Below are 19736 nucleotides of genomic sequence, written 5' to 3' on the forward strand. Positions count from 1 at the left end.
GCAGTGAGCCAAGATCATACCACTGAACTCCAGCCTGGGCGACAGAGCAAGACTCTGTCTCACATACACACACACACACACACACACACACACACACACACACACACACACACACACAAAAGCAGTGGCCCAGTTTTCAACCCAGCGGTTGAGGACTAACATCTGAATGAAATTTAAAGGGAAGGTGGCGGGTGTTGTGGGTTGAATGTGTTCTTCCAAAACTCAGGTTGAAACTTAATCCCCAATGCAATAGCATTAGGAGGTGGCTAGGTCATGAGGGCCCTGCCCTCATGGATGGAGCCCAGCCCTTCTAGAAGGGCTGGAGAGGGGCTGCCAGTCCCTGTTCCCTTCTGTGTCCCCCTTCATGTGAGGACACAGCAATAAGCTGCCATCTCTGAAGTATCACGTCATGGAGATTTTCTGTCTATTTTAAGAGATGGGAGGGGTCTGCAGTGAGAGACAGAGGGAGGGAGAGAATGGGGAGGACTCGGAGAGCAACCCAAGGCCAGGGGACATGTCCTGGGGGGTAGTGGACGAGGGCTTCTCACAGTGTATGGGTGCCATGGTTTAGCGTGGGCTGGGATGTCTGCTCCAAGGATTAAGCAGTGGGCACACTGTACCAGCCGTGCACATGGAGCTTTGGTTCTGAGTACTGTGCGGCTGCCCATGATCTTTTTGTAAGCAAGACAAAGCCATTGAGCTAGCAGTAACTAGGTTCTGTTTTCTCTGAAATTGTGTCAGGATTAACTCACTCCCCTCCTTCCCACGCCCCCAGTTCTAATGTCACACTTTGAGAGAGAAGAGCCAGCAAGGAGCAGGCCCACTCTCAACAGAGGGCAGGGTTGAGGAGGCTATGGCAAGTCCGGCTGGTTTGAATGACATTCAGATACCTGCTTAACCCCTTAGACTTTTCTTGTTCAATAAGCAGACAAAACTGGGACCCCAAGCAGTCAAACGATGGTCCTAGAGGGGTCCCTAGCACCCCACACTGCCTGCCACAAGTTTCCCAAGGGAGAGCTTCCGGGCCACCCTCGGGTCATATCTTGAGACAGGGCAGGAGGACAGCACGGGTGGCTCACCATTTCCTCGCGCGCTTGATCTCCTAGCCCCATCCCCTAGCCTCTTTCCCTCTTTAAATTTTCCTCTCTCTCCCGCGCAGAGAGAGTCGTGTTCGTCTGGCTAGTGTGAGTGGTTTAAAGACACATTGCCTGCCATCCTTCGGGTTTGCTCAGGGGTCCTTTGGGAGAACCCTACAGAAGATGCACATTTCTTTCAGCCACAGGTCAGAATATTTTCAGCTTAGACCAGGTCCCAAATAAGTTCTCAATCACTTCTAAAATGCATGCATTGTACAGGTCACATTCTCTCACTAGAATTCAAGAAAACTAGACATTAAAAAGCAAAGGGTAAGCAAAGAACAGAAACGTCGGACCACTTGGGAAATTAAAAACTATACTTCTAAGTAGCTCTTGGGTCTGAGAGGGAAGACAAACATCAATCATAGTCTGTAAGGAACATAATGATAATGATGACAACACAGAAAAATAAATGAGCCAAACATTTATTTCCAGAAGCCAGAAAAAGAGAAAAGCAAACAACTACCATCACCACCCACACAACCCAAGGAAACAAGGAGAAGCTCATAACAAAACCCCTAGAAATTAATGGATTAGAAAATGGGAAACATAAATTGATAAATAAACCCAGCGTCCCTGGCTCTTTACAAAGACCAATGAATTAGAGAAACCATTGGCAAGCCTAATCAAGAGAAAGAGAACATATGAGCGTGCAGAAATGAGAAATGATGCAAAATAAATGAAAAATATAAAGAAATAGGTTTTATAACTTTATGCTAATAAACTTGAAAATGTCAATGAAGTGGATAGTTTTCTAGGAAAATAGAAATGACCACATTTGACTGAAGAAGTGGTAGAAACCTGAATAGACTAACACAATCCAAGATGAAGCTGAGAAAGTTTTTTTTAAAAAAGCTTTAAACCCAGACCGTCGGAGAGGCAAGTTCTTTCAAAACTTCAAGGAACAGATCATCTCTGGGCTGTTTAAATAGGGCTAGTGCATGGAAAAAGACGGGCAGCTTCCCAAGTCATTTGGCTAAGCTGGCATTGCCCGGACATTAAAACCAGCCAGCCAGATGGGCAAAAGAGAAACTGCAGGCTAATTTCGCAAATACAGACTCAAACTATTACAAAATTGAATGAAGTCTTGTGTTTAAACTAGTAATACACTATGTACAAGCAGGGCTGATTCTGGCAATGCAAATGTTGTTCAATACTAGGAAATTTCTTAATGTGATCAATTTTTTAAATAGATTAAGGCAAAACAAAAACAAAAACAAAACACACATTGTCATTGCCATAGCGTGTCAAGAGCTTGAATTTTGAAAGCCTGAGTTCAAATCCTGTCTTTTTCACTTCCCAACTCTGGGCCCTTGGTCAGTTTTTCTACTATATAATTTGAAAATTAATTTTTAATAGTCAGGGTCATGTGCAGGTTACATTAAATGGTAAATTTAAAATTCTTGGCACAGAACTGGGCACAGAGTCAGAGCTTAGTAAATCAGAGTTTTAGAAAAATTTCAAGACATTGCCATTCATTCTGGTGATGTTTTTGTAAATAAAATAATTAAAGAACACTCTTTTAACATTATAAAGAAGATCTCTCTCAAACTAAAGCAACATTATCATTAACTGTGAAAACATCATTGGCATCCGAATTAAGTTCAGGAATAAGACAAGGAAGCCTCTATCATCACTATTACTTATTAATGTTCTGAAAGTTCTAGCAATGGAAATAAACAAGAAGATAAAATAAGGGTCATAAATATTCCCAAGAAGGAAATATTATCACCATCATTTTCAGGGGATATGGTTTTGTAATTTGAAAATCTCAAAAAATCAACTGAAAATGTCATATAGCTAACAAATGAGTTTAGTGGGGTAGCAGTCACAAAATACAGAAATATAGTTATAAAAACCAATATCCTTCCTATGATAATGAACAAGCCATTAGAACACATCACAGAAATATATTGCATTTACTACAGCAACAAAATTCATGGGAATTAACTTAGCAAGAAATGCACAAGATTTATGTAAAGAAAATGAAAAGACTTTACAGAACCCAAAATGAGACTTGAACAAAAAGAGAAACAAACATTTTTTTTTCTAGGAAGAATCAATAAAAATTATAAGATTTTAATTTTCCCAATTAATCAATAAGCCACTAAATATCAATCAAAATTTCAGTGAGTTTTTTCTCTTAAGGAAATCTGACAAAATTATTGTAAGTTTCTTTGGAAGAATAGAAGCATGGGGAGGAAAATGTTGAAGAGCAAGGTGGATGGGCTTGCCCTACTAGATATTAAACATAATTAAAGGCTACAACAATTACAGTGTATTCGCTGGTGAAGAAAAACAGACAGATGGATTCATGAGACAGACTAGGAAGGCAGGAGCAGATCCAAATATGTGTGAGATTTTATTATTGATTATGGAGATATTTCATAGAGTTGGAAAATAAGTGCTCAATAAATAAAGGCTAAGTTAGATTCCTTCCTCAAAACACATGTAAACACAAATCTTAGCTTTTGATTACATGTATTTTCATTTTTAACTCTTTGCTTTTTTGAAAAGACTTTAAATTTACCAAAAATGTATAAGAATAGTGTAATCAATTCCATCATAGCCTTAACAAAGACTCACCAATTGTGGACATTTGACAATTGTTTTATTATATACCCACAGATGCATATACATATATATACACACATCTATATACACACATACATATATACACATATACACACATATACATATATACACATATACAAACACACACGTGTATGTGTGTGTGTGTGTGTATATATATATATATATATATATTTTATTTTTTATTTTTTCCTGTAACATTTGAAAGAAAGTTGCAGGAAAATTGTACCTCTTACCCTTAAAAACTTCAGTGAGATTCTCCAAAGAATAAGGACATTCTCTTATGTAACCACCATACAATGGTCAAATTCAAAATTTTTAGCATTGATACAATACTATCATCTAATGCTCAGTTCCAATTCAAATTCTGCAGTTTCCCAACAATATCCTTTATAGGCCTCCCTTCTCCCCAACCAGAATTCAATCCAGGATCATTCATGGCATTTTGTTGTCACATCTTTCGTTCCTTTTATCTGGGATACTTTCTCAGCCTTTCTTTGTCTTTTGTGTCCATGATATTTTTTGACATACACAGGCCCATTGTTTTGAAGAATCTCCCTCAATTGCTGTTTATCTGGCATTTCATACTTGGAATCTGGCTACGCATTTTTGCAGGAATACAGCTTGACACATGTGTCCTGCTCAGTGCCTCACTTCAGGAGGCACATAGGAATGTGATCCAGGTTCATTCCATGATTGGTGCCTAAATTAATTAACTAGGATTATTGTAAGGTGGTGAATTTCCAAGTCTATCATTCCTTCTGTATTTATTAGTTGGCATTTTATTATGAGGAAGTTTTCTCTCTCTTCTCCCTTCTCTCTCCTTCTCTTTTTCTTTCTATCCTATCAGTATGGATTCTTTTGTTATTCAATGGGCCATCGCCCGTTACTGTCTTTATTCATTTTGATGCTCCAGTTGTCTCAGATTTGGCCCATGAGTCCTGTGCCCTTTTGACCCATGCCCTTTTGACCCATTCCTATCGTTGTCTAAGCACTTCTTTGCTTTCTGGCACAACAAGATGCTCCAGGCTTACTTTGTACTTTTCCTGTGCCAGACTTGGAATCAGCCATTTCTCTAAGGAACTCTTCCTTTGATTGGGAAATGGTATTGAGAAATGAAGGTCTGAACATAATCAAATATAAAAAAATTATACTATAAAAGAAACATAGATGAATAGTTATATATCTGTGGGTGAGAAAGGACTTTTTAATATGATATCAAAGGCAAAAACCATAGACTTTATACACAAGTAGGAGCTTCTTTAGGAAATTATTATTAAAAAAAATCTTGAGATGTCCCAGGGCTCATCCCTTGGATTTCTTCTCCTCTTTGTCCATGCCCCCATCCTGGGTGATCACATCAAATGTCATGTCTTTCAGGATGATCTATGTTCCGAGGATTAGCAAATCCACGTGTTCCACCTGGACCTGTCTTCTGGACTCCACATCTGTGTGTTCAGCTGCCCATCTCCAGTTGGATGCCCACTACGCATCCCAGTTGCCTCTCTCCCTTCCCAGCTTACTTGTCCCAGTCTTCTTCAGAGCAATTAGTGGCAAATCTATCATTCCAGAGGCTGGTCTTGAACTCCTGCCCTCAAGTGATTCCCTCTGTTTGGCCTCACAAAATGTTGGCATTACAGGCATGAGCCACTAAGCCCGGCTAACAATTTAACTCTAAATGAATCACAGACCCAAATGTAAGAGGTAAAATGATAAAGCTTCTAGAGAAAAATAGAGGCAAAAGTCTTTGTGACATTGGCTTACATAAAGATTTCTGAAATAGGACACAGCAAACATGGGCCATAAAAAAAGAAAATGGATGAAACGAGCATTAGCAAAATTGAAACATTGCTTCAATTGTTTGAAACATGTTTCAAGACAAACATGCTTGTCTTCAAAAGATATCGTTAAGAAAATGAAGAAACCAGATACAGAATGAGAGAATGTATTTGTTAAACATATATCTAAACAAGGACTTGTATCCAAAATATTTAAAGAACTCTTACAAGACAATAGTAAGACAAATAATCCAGTATTTTTTAAAAAGGAGCAAAATTTTAAAGACATTTCACCAAAGAAGACATATGAATGGCCAATAAACACGTGAAAAGATGCTTGACCTCAGTATTCTTCAAGGAAATGCAAATTAAAGCTACAATGAGATGAAATTCTCATTAAATTTAATGGAATTAGATTTAAAAGATTGATAATACCAAGCATTGCTGAGAACAATCAACTAAAAAGATGGCAGATTACTTGGGAATGTAAGATACTCACTTTGGAGAACTATATGGTTCACTTTTATCATACAGCCCAGCCATTCTACTCCTAGGTATTCACCCAGGAGAAAAAAGATTTGTCCATTCATACTTGTAGGTGAAGAAGGTTCATAGCCGATTTATTCATAAGTGGCTCAAACTGGAAACACCCCAAATGTCTGTTAACTGGCAAATGGGTACGCAAAACAGAATTTCCATGTAATATTACATTGCAATAAAGAAGAACAAACTATTGATACATACAACAATATGCATGAATCTCAAAAGCATTATGCTAAGTGAAGGAAATAAAACATAAACGATGACACACTGTGTGATTCTATTCAGATGAAATTCTAAAAAAGGCAAAATTATAGGGACAGGAAGTAGATAAGTCGTTCCCTGGGGCTGGGGCAGCTACGGAAGGGGGTTAACACCAGGGACAAAGGGAGATGTTTAGGGTGATGGAAATGCTTTCTATCTTGATTGTGGTAGTGGTCTCATGACTGCATACAATCGCCAAACTTCTCAAACTGTACACTGAAAGTGAGTGAATTTTAATGCATATATATTTTATCATAATAAAACTGATTTTTTTAAATGAAGGAAAAAGTATCAAAATAATAGGAGGGACATTCAAAAAAATTTTCTGCTCCTCTGCAAGATTCAAGATGGCAGGACATCAACAGAACCTGAGAGGCTATTGTGCCCCTAGACAGAGAACACAGTGCTTTGGTGAGAAAGCAGTTGTAGTGTTAGTCTCAGGTGAAGCCGTCAGCTGCCCTACCCACTCCTCCATACCTCTCCCACATGATTCTTCAAAAAAATGCTGGCCAGGTGCAGTGGTTCACATCTGTAATCCTAGCACTTTGAAAGGCCAAGGCAGATAGATTGCTTGAACTCAGCAGTTTGAGACCAGCCTGGGCAACATAGTGAAACCCCGTCTCTACAAAAAAATCTTTTAGATGGGCGTGGTGGCGTGTGCCTGTGGTCCCTGCTGAGGTGGGAGGGTCACTTGAGTTCAGGAAGTCCAGGCTGCAGTGAGCCATGATTGTGTCACTACACTCCAGCCTGGGGTGTCAGAGTAAGATCCTGTCTCAAAAAAAAAAAAAAGCTGGCCTACACAACTTTTCCCATTCAATCATTCAATGATGAGGAATGAACCGAAAGGAATCATCAATAAAATGGTTTCAACAGAGAAAGAAGAAAAGACACATAACAATTAAAAAGCCGATGAAAAATGCATATCAGAAAAAAATTACCTCGGGAGATAGAGAAACATTCCAGAAAAACACACTCTGTTCATCATCTCAGAGGAACGAGGAACTGATGGAAATATAAACTCTTAAGGGGAAAAGGAGGAACTCAGAGAAGAAATAAAAGAGACCAAATAAGCAACAATAAGAGAATGAACAGAGATAAAAAGTGAGCTGACAAAACTCAAATAACAGACATGTAAGATAATAATAAACACGTTAGAAATACAAGAACCTTACTGGCAATCACAAGAACGAAACTGATTTTTGAAAGTGGAGTAAGCTGCATAGTAGACAAACCTGAGAAAAACCCCATAAAACGAAACAGAGAAGAGCAAAGATAGAAAAATATAGGTAGAAGTTCAAGACAGGCAAAAGAAATCCAGCATAAATGCAACAGTTTTTTTTCCAGTGGAATTAGACAAAATAAATGAAGTAGAAAGAAATTCAAAAATAAAACTGTCCTATAAAGGAGGATCTGAATGTACAATTGGATAGGGTGCAGTATGTTCCAGAAAGAACATATCTTAGTGAAGTAATTAAGTAAGAAAGCTAAAGAATCATATGGGCATCCAGGCAGAAAAAGCAAGTCATTTGCAAGGAAGAAAATATTATCAATTGGCCTCAGGCATATTCCTCAGTATTAGCAAAAAGTAGTGGCATATCATCTACAGAGTTAAGAGAGAAGCATGACCTAACACGTTTTCACTCAGCCAAGCTGTCACTCAAGTCTAAAGGCAATGGTCATTCACAAATATGAAAATATGCTGGGACTGTTGCACCAGTAAGTATTTCTTTAAAAACTACCTGGGAGATGAAATCCAGTTAAGCAAGAGATGAATCTGAATAAAAAACTCTGGAGTGGAGAAAGCATTACGCTGAAGGACTGGTGATAACCTTGAATAAATTCACGTACAGAGCCAATATGTTTATATTATAAATATAATATTGACAGTGTAAAAACTCTTATGGTTGTAAGAGACTATGATTTGGGATTGATTGTTGCCACAGCTAGCATAAGCTGGTCAATATACCAATATTGGGCTAAAAACCCAGTATCTATCTGGTTGAGGGGCCAGGGCTTTTTGGGAAAGAATATCTTCTAAGATTAGAAAAATCTATGTGTGTTCTGATTGGCCTTGAAGAGGCTAAGGAAGTCTAACATAAGGACGGGACTATTACTTAAACATGTCCTTGGCCATGTCCCATGAACTCACATCTTGTCTTTGACAGAGAGAGACAGCGAGCTACAAGATGAGTGAACTCAAAATGCCTCTTTCACTAAACTCTGAATAATATTGTGGCCAGAGCAATGAGCTTAGCTGTCCTCTCCCAAAGGCTAACATGAAGGGGAGCATGATATTCATTCACACTTTTCCCTGGAACCTCTGGCTTCACATGTTGAGGGTTTTAGGACATTGGTGGCAGTGCCCCCTGGGAAGCACTGCCTGCAGGTGCCATGCTCAGGAATACAGAGCAAAGCCCAGTGGAAAATGGCAGTGGTTACTAGTGGTTGTGCCGAGTCCTGTGTCAGATGGTGGATCTGGCCCAAACAGAGGATGTATTAACAGTAGTGATGGTTTCAGTGGCAAGTAACAGGACTATAAACAAGAAAATTTATAGGCTTAGTATATAGAACTGTCCAGCATTGAGTGAACTTAAGGCAGTTTGATCTTTTGAGGCCCAAGCTTGTCACTCAGGACTTGATTTCTTTCCATCTCTGTTTTGTTTCCATGGCGGCAGCTTTATCCTGCAGCCCCTCCTACAAATGGCTGCTTCCAATTCCCAGGTTGATACTCGAGCAGGTGAGAAAACAAAACCACTGAACACTGAACGCAATGCTTGAACTTCATTCTCATTCAACCAGTTTAGGTCATACATTCGAATCTAACTGAGAACTGGAGAAGAGAATGACATTACAGAATTGGTTTAGATCAGTGGTTCTCAACCAGGGGCAATTTTGCCCTCCACAGGACACTGGCAGTGTCTGAAGACATTTTGTCACAGGTTTTTTTTTTTTTTTTTTTTTTTTTTTTTTTTGTGTGTGTGTGTGTGTGTGTGTGTGACTGGCATCTGGTAAATAAAGGCCGGTGATGCTGCTAAACAGCCTATGATGCACAAGATAGCCCCACCCTTGCCCCCACCTGGCCCAAAATGTAAATGGTGCTGAGATTGAGCAACTCTGGTTTAGATGGAGCAGGATCCCTCTCAGAGTTGAGATGGGGTCAGGACCATTCAGACTGCTTGACAGTTACACAGAGGGGAAGGGAGACAAAGACATTGACAAGGCAACATTCCATCCCCAACAAGTCCTCAGCAGACCACTGGGTGGCAACTGGACTTGTGTGTGGACATAGGTGAGATGTCCTGGGGACTCTTAGAATTGGAGTGGAGATTTAAGATGTCAGATTCTTGCGTGATATGGACCAGAGGAATCTAGGTTCTTATCGAGATGCTGGCCTCATTTGTTCCTAGAGGCTGGCCAGGTGTTGGCCAACCCAGGACACATAACAGTAGGATTTTGGTCAAGACCTGGAGGCTTGGGGTACTGCTCCTGCTGGAGGAGATAAAGGAAGAGTGGGGTGAATGGACGAGGGCTGAGGCATGGTGCAGGGTGGGAGCTGCAGAACTGGGCACTTCAGAATGAGGGCTGAGGGCTGAAGGCTGACCCAGGCAGGGCTGTCCTGCAAAGGAGACAAGGACCCCTGGAGACTTTTTTTGTTTGTTTGTTTGAGACAGAGTCTCATTCTGTAGCTCAGGCTGGAGTGCCCCTGGAGAAATTTTTAAAAAGGGAATGGGATCCTCAGATTTGCATTTTATAAAAATCACTCCCTGGGTGGAGGATGAATTGAAGTGAGGGTGGTGATGGGGATGGGACAGCCAACAAGGACAGTTAGACTTCGCCAGTGTCCCGGTGATTCGAGAGGACACCAGGACTGAGAAGGAGGTGGAGGGGGAAGTGGGTTTAAGAACTACTAAGGATGAGGCATTTATAGGACTTGAAAATGGGCTGGATAAGGTCCGTAAGGGAAAGGCAGGAGTTAAGAAAATCCCCCACATTTTAGACCAAGTAACTGGTTGGGTGGCGGAACCCGAAGCTGAGAGGAACAACTGAGAGGAGGGGCAAGAGGTGGCCATGAGGGAAGAGATCATAGGCCAGGTTTGAGGTCCTATGGGATTTGAATCCAGAGCTCAGGAGGGTCATTGGCGGTCATATTGATCCTCCGTCTCAGGGGGCTGTGGGTAGTGGGAGAAGAAAGTGCACTTAGGAGAGAACGCTGGGGAATCCCAGCCTCTACGGAAGAGAAGCTCCAAAGGAGGGCAATGGGGGAAAGTAAGGAGAGAGGATATATGGGAATTAATGGGAGAGGAGCTTGGGAGAAGCAGGGAGTAGCTGAGTATCCAACACTGTGGAGAAATCACACGGCGGGGCCTGAAAAGCACATACTGGATTTAGCACCAGAGGCTGCTGGTTACCTTGGAGCCACAGAGATGGAGGGTGGATTGCAAAACACTGCAGGAGGATGGGAGGAGAGGAGATGAGGCAGTAGGTCTGGACCCCTCTAAGGAGAAGCTTGCTGGGGAAGTGAGCCCACAGAGATGGTGACAGGAGAACGGGAGAACCGGATAGGCCAGAGAGGCAGGAACGCTGCAAGCTACTCCTATAGAATTTAAAAACCAGAGGATCAGAAGAGTCAACAGACAGTGGGCAAAACAAATTAAAAGACTTCCACTGAATGGAAAAAAAAGGGAGGGTTAATATAACCTGTAAAGTCAATTCTTTTATTGTTATTTTTCTGTTTTGATAACTTTGTACCAATCAATGCTTTTAAACCAAACTTCTTTTTTTCTTTGGAGGCGGAGTCTCACTGTCACCCAGGCTGGAGTGCAGTGGCACGATGGCGGTTCACTACAACCTCCACCTCTTGAGTTCAAGTGATTCTGCTGCCTCAGCCTCCCGAAGCAGCCGGGACTACAGGCGCATGCCACCACACTTGGCTAAATTTTGTATTTTTAGTAGAGATGGAGTTTCACCACGTTGGCCGAGCTAGTCTCATACTCCTGACCTCAGACAATCCGCCTGCCTCAGCCTCCCAAAGTGCTGGGCTTACAGGTGTGAGCCACCGCGCCCAACCTAAACCAAAATGTCTGGCTTTTGTTTAGTAACGGTGATATTTACTTATAAAAGCAGCACTTGCTACTTAAAACTCCAATTTTAGCAGGAGTATAAAATTTAACCATTTTATATAAAATATAATTTATTGTTATATTAAGTAAATATAAGTTAAATGCATATTAAACCATTGTATAATTTATTTAGTCTTTCACTATTGAGGATGTTGTTTCTGTTTTGTTTATTAAGGTGGTTGGAATGTTCATGCTGAGGGGGTCAGTGGAGGTCCAGGAGGGATTGAGATGCCTGGTTCCATGCTTACTGTCCTCTAGGACCTTTATGCTTTCTGCTTCTCTCCTACGGATGCCTCTAATTTTCTGCACTTTTGGAGGGAAGAGATGACTAAGATAAGCAATGAGCAAGTCCTTTCCGCTTGAACTCACCGGCCTTCTCCACCGCCTTTCAAGTGAAATAATTTTCCTGTATCTTGTCACTACTGGTTTATGTTCATGTTTCCAAATGCACAGTAGCAATACATTGAAAAACTGCTGGCTGCTTTAGAGTCATTTCCTCATTGAGGCTGAGGAGTTTGGATTTGATCTAATGAAATGAGTGAGGAATTTGCTCACATGCTAACCACCCCGCAGGGAGCGCTTCCCCTTCGTGTGAACCACACGGCTCCTTCTGTTCTCCTGGACCAAATTTTCTCTTCCTTTAGGTGAAGGATCCAGAACAAATGCATATGTTCAATTCTATCACTGACCTTTTGAACCTGATTATTCAGACAGTACCCAGCCATTGTCCCAGGGTAATCACTCAATATTCTGATAATCCTATTGGTAAGCCTCGAGTCATCCCCAGCAGGCCTGGAGAGAACTGTGCAATTGTACACTGCCAAGTCAGTGTGGAAACTGGGAGGGAGGTCAGGACACCTGGTCAGATGGCATTCTGAGTTTAATACCTGGAGAGGGGAAGGACTAGGCCAGAACTCATCGAACACAGGCAGGCTCCTTCTCTGGTTGGATAAAAACACAGTTTGCAAATCTGTAGAAAAGAAAGTGGTCGCCACCAGGAGCCCACCTGGCTCTGCTTGACAGACCTATGAAATTCTTTCATGTTCATTTTTAATGGGTTCCAGATGAGGAGGTGGGAGTGGGAGCCGGGATGGGAGGCAGATGTGTCTCTTTCCCCAAGTCTCTCAAGTCACCCTGTGAGATCAAATGGAGACCCTTGGGCTGGGACGGCTTGGCACTTCTCTGACCCTGTCTCTTTCTTGTCCATAAGCTGAGGCCAGGTGGATTCCCAGTTAATCGGGAAGGCTGATTCAGGAATAAGCCCCAACCAGGGTGTGGGAAATGTAAGGAGTTATATATGTAATTGGGTAAGGGAATGATGTTATTTCCCGTTTGCAGCTTGGCTGTGACCTACTGCTCCAGATCCAGAGACTAGGGCTTGCCTTTGAAGCAGTCTCATATGAGGCCCCATGGTGCTTCCAGGTCTGGATTCTGCCTTGGGCCCTTTCAGATACTGCGAGTCCATCCAAGTGTTGGGCCTGTCTCTGTCTTCCAGTCCACTGGTAAGACAAGAGGCAGGCCTGCCAGGGTGCTCATGGACATCCATTGCTGGGCTCCTCTCTTTGGCTGCCTGTTTCTGGGCCTCTCCTAGGTGGGCCCTACCAGGGCAGTATCAGCTGCCAATTTGCTCTTTTTACCCTGGCCCAGTTGCACTTCCTGCCCCTGATAACAGCCAGTTGTGCCATTATCAGGGGAAGGAACTAGATGGTTGCTCCAGGGGCAGGTCTGGACCCCAGCTCCCCGACAGCCTACAAGCCTCAAGCTCCTGTTTTCATGGGCTGGATGCCAGCGTGCTGGTCTGTGGGACTCCAGGCGCCTGCCATTCCCACCTCTGCTTCTCAGGAAAGCAGCCTTGAGCAGCCCTTGCAGGCTAGTGCTGGGAGTTGTGGTCTGGGACCCTGTCCCTCTGGCCACAGCTGGTTGGCCTAGGAATCAGAACTTGGGTCCAAGGAAGTCATCTATTGGTTGAAGATGAGTGAGCATGAGCCACCCTTGGGAGTGGGATTTTGCCTGCCTGGTGTGCTCCATCCTGGATGGTGACTAGCTGGCCAACAGAACTTTCTTGGGAATTTCAAGAGGCAACTCACAGAAGTCAGGCAGGAAAAGGGAGAAACAGAGGCAGAGGAAGGGGCAGGAGGGATACTAGCTTCCGGGTTGAAGAATTCACAGTGCCACAACATGTTGACCCTTCCTGGGTCAGCCTGGCCTCCCCTTCTTTTCCACAGGTCTGTCTGAGCCCCTGCCAGGGCAGGTTTTTCTCTCTTCCCCATCTTCTGAGGTCACCTTGAGTGAGGCTTTGCTCCTACCCAGCTCTCCAGGGGTGAATGACCATGCCCAAGGGGTGTCGATGGAGGAAAAGATTGAGGTCAGATGAGGGAGGTTTCAGCAGGATGTTTAGGCCTGTGTAATGATTCTAGTAGCTATGGAGCTGAAGACATAGGTGATATGCTTATTGAATGAGGGCATCTGGGTCAAAGGCCAAGAGGCCCCGTCAGGCTGGAGAGGTGAGCTGAATTAAATGTGAGGGCGCCCCATGGGGACCAGTGAGAAACGCTCCCTCCACTGAGACCACAGCACCCTGCAGCGCTGTAGATCTTTTGGAAAATACTTGGTGTGTCTCATTGGCTTAGGAAAATAGCCCATAGTGGGAGGGAGTTATCCCAAGTGGGGGCTGGGGGACAACAAAACTACTTGAATCCGGTAGTGATGAGAGGATGGTCTCTAGTTCAACCTCCACCGATGAGCTGGGACAAAACTGTTAGCAGTAGAAGAGATCCGAGTTACGGGTGGTGCATCCGTCCGGGTTTGTAGCCACTTCAGCCCTTGCCTCCTGGAGAAGAACGAATTCCACTGAGGGGCATAACGCAGAAAAAGAGACCGAGGCAAGTTTCAGAGCAGGAGTGGAAATTTATTTAAACGGGCTTTAGAACAGGAAAGAAAGGAAAGTTAGCTTGGAAGAGACCCAAGCGGGCGCCTGAATATCCAAAAGAGAAAAGAGTGAAAGGAAAAAAAAAAAAAAAAAGGGTGGGGCTTTAACCGTGATCCTACGATTTTATAGACTCGCCTCTTTCCCATGATTCTTCCCTTAGGGTGGGCTTCCCGCATGCGCAGTGCTCTCCTACCCTTTGGAACTGAGCAGGCACCGTGTGTTCAGGGAGTTACACACATGCCCGTCTGAAGCATTTTTCCACTTTCCAGTGGCGTGTCCTGGCACGTCATACTTCGCCATTTTGTCTCTTAACACTCATGCCCAGGAAGCCGCTTCTCCCTGGGGTCTGCATTCAATTAACACTTCTAATGTTAAAAAATGTGGGCCGTCAGTAGCTGGTCTCTCCCTGGGTGATGAATTATCATTTTTAGAGAGGCAATGCAATAATTGCCAAACCATCACCTGCCATTTCCAGCAGGTTGGGGGAGAGCCCTCTCCTGCTCCACTCATGCCTAACCACCTATAACAAAATGTCGTGCCCAGGAGGCCCCACGGGGCCATTCTAGGAGCCAATGGCACTTTCCATGCTTTCCACAGAAGAGGAAAGGGCCCAATGATGCCTGAGGCATCATACATATCCTTCCTTCCTCATCCTCTCTCCTTCCTTCCATTCTCTCCCATCCTTCCCTCCATCCCTTTCTTCCTAATCCTCCCTCCCTTCCTCTATTCCTCCTTCTCTCCCATCTGCCTTCCCCCCGTCTTCATCCCTTCCTTCCTTCCTTCCTTCTGTTCTTCCTTCCCCCGTGTCTTCATCCCTTCCTTCCTTCCTTCTGTTCTTCCTTCCTTCCTCTTCTGCATCTTCCTTCCTCCCTCCCTCCCTCCCTTCTTTCCTCCCTCCCTTCCTTCGTTCCTTTCTTCTTCCTTGTTCCCTTCCTCTTGTCCTTCCTTCCTTTTTTCTGTTACCATAAAGGGGTCCCGATCCAGAACCCAAGAGAGGGTTCTTGGATCTTGCTCAAGAAAGAAGCCAGGGGAAGTCCATATAACAAATGAAAGCAAGTTAAGGAAGTAAAGGAATAAAGACCGGCTACTCCACAGGCAGGGCAGTGGCATGGGCTGCTCAGCTGCTTATACTTACTATTTCTTCATTGTATGCTAAACATGGGGTGGATTTTTCACGGGTTTTCTGGGAAAGGGGTGGGCAATTCCCGGAACTGAGGGTTCCTCCCTTTTTTAGACCATATAGGGCAATTTCCTGAAGTTGCCTTGGCATTTGTAAACTGTCATGGTGCTGCTGGGGGTGTCTTTTAGCATGCTAATGCATTATACTTAGCATATAATGAGCAGTGAGGACGACCAGAGGTCACTTTCGTCACCATCTTGGTTTTAATGGGCTTTGGCCGGCTTCCTTACTGTGACTTGTTTTATCAGCAAAGTCTTTGTGACCTGTATCTTGTGCCCACCTATCTCATCCTGTGATTTAGCCTCACCTCCTGGGAATGCAGCCCAGTCGGTCTCAGCCTCATTTTACCCAGCCTCTATACAAGATGGAGTCACTGTGGTGCAAATGCCTCTGACCCTTCCTTCCTTCCTTCCTGCCTTCCTGCCTTCCTGCCTTCCTGCCTTCCTGCCTTCCTGCCTTCCTTCTTTCCTTCCTTCCTTCCTTTTCTTTCCTTCCTTCCTTCTTCCTTCCTCCCTTCCTTCCCCTTCCTTCCTTCCTTCCTTCCTTCCTTCCTCCTTCCTTCCTTCTTCCTTCCTTCCTTCTTCCTTCCTTCCTTCCTTTTCTTCCCTCCCTTCCTTCCTTCCTTCCTTCCTTCCTTCCTTCCTTCCTTCCTTCCTTCCTTCCTTCCTTCCTTCCTTCCTTCCTTCCCTCCTTCATCAAACACTGATTGAAAGCCTCTGAGTTAGCACCATTGTAGGTATTTGGCCTAACAGGGGGATGAGGAAGCAAAATAAACTGTGTTTTGATGAATGAATAGTTTCATTTTGTTAGGCTGATTTAGGAGAGAGTGGGGTAGGGAAAGGTTTGAGGGAATGGTGAGAAGTTTGAACTGGCCAAACGGGGGAATTGCAGGAAGAGAAGTTGTAATCACACAGTGGAAAACATCATATGTCACATCAAGGACTGTGGCCTTATCTGAAGTCGATTATTAAAGGTTTTTAAGCAGAGACCAACACAATCAAATCTGAGATTAGAAAGGTCACTCTGGTATCATTATGGAGGATGGGCTGGAGAGGGGAAAGGTCAAGGGCAGGTCATCCCATTAGCCAGATGGGCAGGTGCCCCTCTCCTTTTTGGCAGAACTACCTTCCCAACACCAGGCCTCCCCAGCCTCCTTTGCAGCTAGGTTTTCAGCACCATGCCTGAATTGGTCCAAGGAATCAGGGGCTTCCAGGAAAATATTTTCTCCCTGATAAAAAGAGACAATGGAGGAGGAAAATGCCTTCTTTTCTGTGTGTAGACTTTGCCTTGTAAAAATGTGACATTGGGACTCATGGCAGTGGTCTCACATACTTCAGGGAGTGAACTGAGAGAATCACGGTATACCTGGCCCAGCGCCTGACATGGCTGGGTGGCTGAGTTGACCAGGCCTGGGGGTGCCGCCTCCTGACTGCCTTCTGTGGAAGAGGAGTGGCCGGCATCTACTGAGTGCCCTTCTAACTCTATGAGGTTATTATAAGAAATGAAGGAATCAATACAGGCATTGTTATCTGCACATGTGGAGAGCAGGAAGAGCAGAGAGGATGGACAGTGGGGCCCTGGGAGGCAGCTGGTATTTCAGGGGTACCCAGGGAGTGGGTCCAGAGCAAGGACTAAGGAGTGGCCAAAGAATCAGTGTTGAGGGACTGGTGGGGGGCAGTGGAGTGGGGAGCTCTGATGGACAGAGAGAGGTCAGGGCAGACAGGCAGAGGCAACTCTGGATAGAGGAGCAGGGCCCTTCTATGTCTTTGCATGAGGCAAGGCCACCTGCCAAGAAAAGAGCAGGGGGAGTGAGATTTTGGTCAGGGAGGGATTGCAGAATTGAAAATTTGCAGGGGGTGCAGTTCCCGGGGATGCCAGGGCCTCTGGCCTCCTCCCCAGTAGAGCAACTTCTCCTTTCCCACTTTTCTTCTGCTCCTGACCATGTGGGCTTCAGGGCCGCATGGGAGCCAGCCAGCCTGCGGTGTTCTTGGGAGGCAGAGGCCTTTGGGAATGGGGCCCAGAGCTGTTGGGGACATCCAGCAGCACTCAAAAGGCTGCTTCCTCCCGGCAGCCTTCCCAGGTTGCCAGGGAGCTGTGGGTTCCCACACACCTTGCAGCTCGCCCAGCAGCTGCTCCCCAGGTGACCCAGTCCTATTTCCCAGCACTTGGGCTTCAGATCAGCCTTGCTGTTGATTAATGGTAATGGTTTTCCTTGCTCACGCTGACCTTGGCGCTAATGGAGCAGGCGAGTGTCTGCTCACGAAGGTGGCTTTCTCTCTTAAGACGTGCTCTCTCTCCTGCTCCTCCTTTAGGCTCATTCTGAGCAGAGGTGGGCCTGGGGAACAGTGGGGCCTGAGCAGCCTCCCAGGGGGTTGCTGGAGCCCCTGGGACAGAGTCCTCGAGAGGAGAGCCTGCAGGTAGGTGAGGTATCCTTCCGGGGCTGTGGGCACCCAGAGTCCTGCCCGCCACCTCTGCAGCCTGAGCCCCAGGCTTCTGCAACTCCCCTGGCCTGGGGGGTACAAGAACATGGTTCCCCCAAATTCCTGGTTGTTCCAACCTCTCAAGGACCTGCCTGGGAGAGGCCATCATGGGGGCAGCCCTGGAGCAAGCCATCTCCTGGGTGAGGCAGGACAGACCATGCAGCTCCCGGGCTGCTGCCCACCCTGCCTCTCATTCTACATTCTCTCTTAAGGGGAGACAAGGCTCTGGGGGCCACTTCCCTCTTGTGAGCAGCAGTACTTTGTACAGAAAGAATACACTTGATGGTCCAGGGTAGGGCCTGGAGCCAGACTGCTTGGGTTCCTGGGTTCAAATCCTGTTCTGCATGTGCCTGCAGAACAACCATGGACATGTTTTTCATCTCTCTGAATTTCCCCCTCCCTTTGTAAAACAGGGCTAATCATCAAACCAACGGCATGCAGTTGTTGCAAGGATTTAAATGAGATGATTCATGAGCCAGGCATTGGAAGTCTCCATAGTGGTCAGCTGTGGTCTTTCAGGCCTTGCTGCTCCTGGTGCGGCAGCCCCTGTCTCTGGTCTGTGTGGCGCTGCCCCGGGGCTGTCTAGGGAGCAGAGAGGAGACAACACATCCCTGGATGCGCCCCAGTCTGAGAGTGAAATGTGCGTGTGTTCAAGTTGAGCTGATCCGTGAAGCAGACCCTGGAATTCACTGCACTCATCTGCTGAATCCCAAATGGAAACAAATACAAATACACTTTATAAACAAAGAGAGAGTCTTAAAACGAGAACAAACCAATGAGCCGGTCTGAACTGGAACCAAAGCTCTGGGTTTTCTGATGATTTTCTTTCAATCTAAACAGAGCCCCGCCACTCTATTCCCTCTGAGACCTGACTTTCCTCCAGGCTCGGATGCCGGTGGCTGCTGCACCCGCTTCCCCGCAGCCCAGCCACGTGCCGGGTGCTCTCCAGCTTTGGGAGCATCTTCCAGCTGCCAGCGGCTCCTCTTACAATGCCAGCCGGCAGTGAGGGGAGACAGTGTGTCCCTTGCCTTTTGTGGGGGATGGCATTTAGCAGACACGTTCCTCTCGGATCTGGGACACGTGGGTCTGTGGGTGGATGCTGGGGCAAGGCAGGGCGAGACCCCTGAGGACTCCAGTGAAAGGACATCGCGCCCACGTGCAGCTTCACAGTGCATTCCCGTGCTCCCACAGCACCCCCCTTGCTCCCATGGCCTTGGGGCAAGAGGCCATCCTGGAGAAGCAGTGACTCCACTCCTGACTCCACCCAGGATCCATTCTCCATTTCTGGTCTTGGCCCTGCACCACCTTTACCACCACCCCCGACCCGCACACGGGGTCCAAGGCCCACCCCGCAGCCTGCCCCTCCCCACCCCAGGGCTCCAGAGGCCTCATCTCCCACCTTCACTACCTGTGCCGCCATGTGTCCCCACCCTCCCTTCATCACCAGCCTGTCCCAGCTCAGGCCCGTCTCCTCTCATGCATGACAATGCAGGAACCTTCTCAGGCATAACTCACCTGACCACACACATTCACCAGTGCCACTGTGAACCAGGCAGGAACTGGGAATGCAGAGTCCAGTAAGTCCTGGTCCTGTTCTTGGGGTCTTTTGGATGGGAACAGGGACCCACCACTGCTCCTCTTGGCCTCCCAGGCCACCTCCATATTCTGCCAGCTTCTGTCCGAAAATAGCTCTGACCACGTGTCTGTCTCCACATCC

This window comes from Macaca thibetana, chromosome 13 (assembly GCF_024542745.1).
Source record: "Macaca thibetana thibetana isolate TM-01 chromosome 13, ASM2454274v1, whole genome shotgun sequence".
NCBI lineage: Eukaryota > Metazoa > Chordata > Mammalia > Primates > Cercopithecidae > Macaca > Macaca thibetana.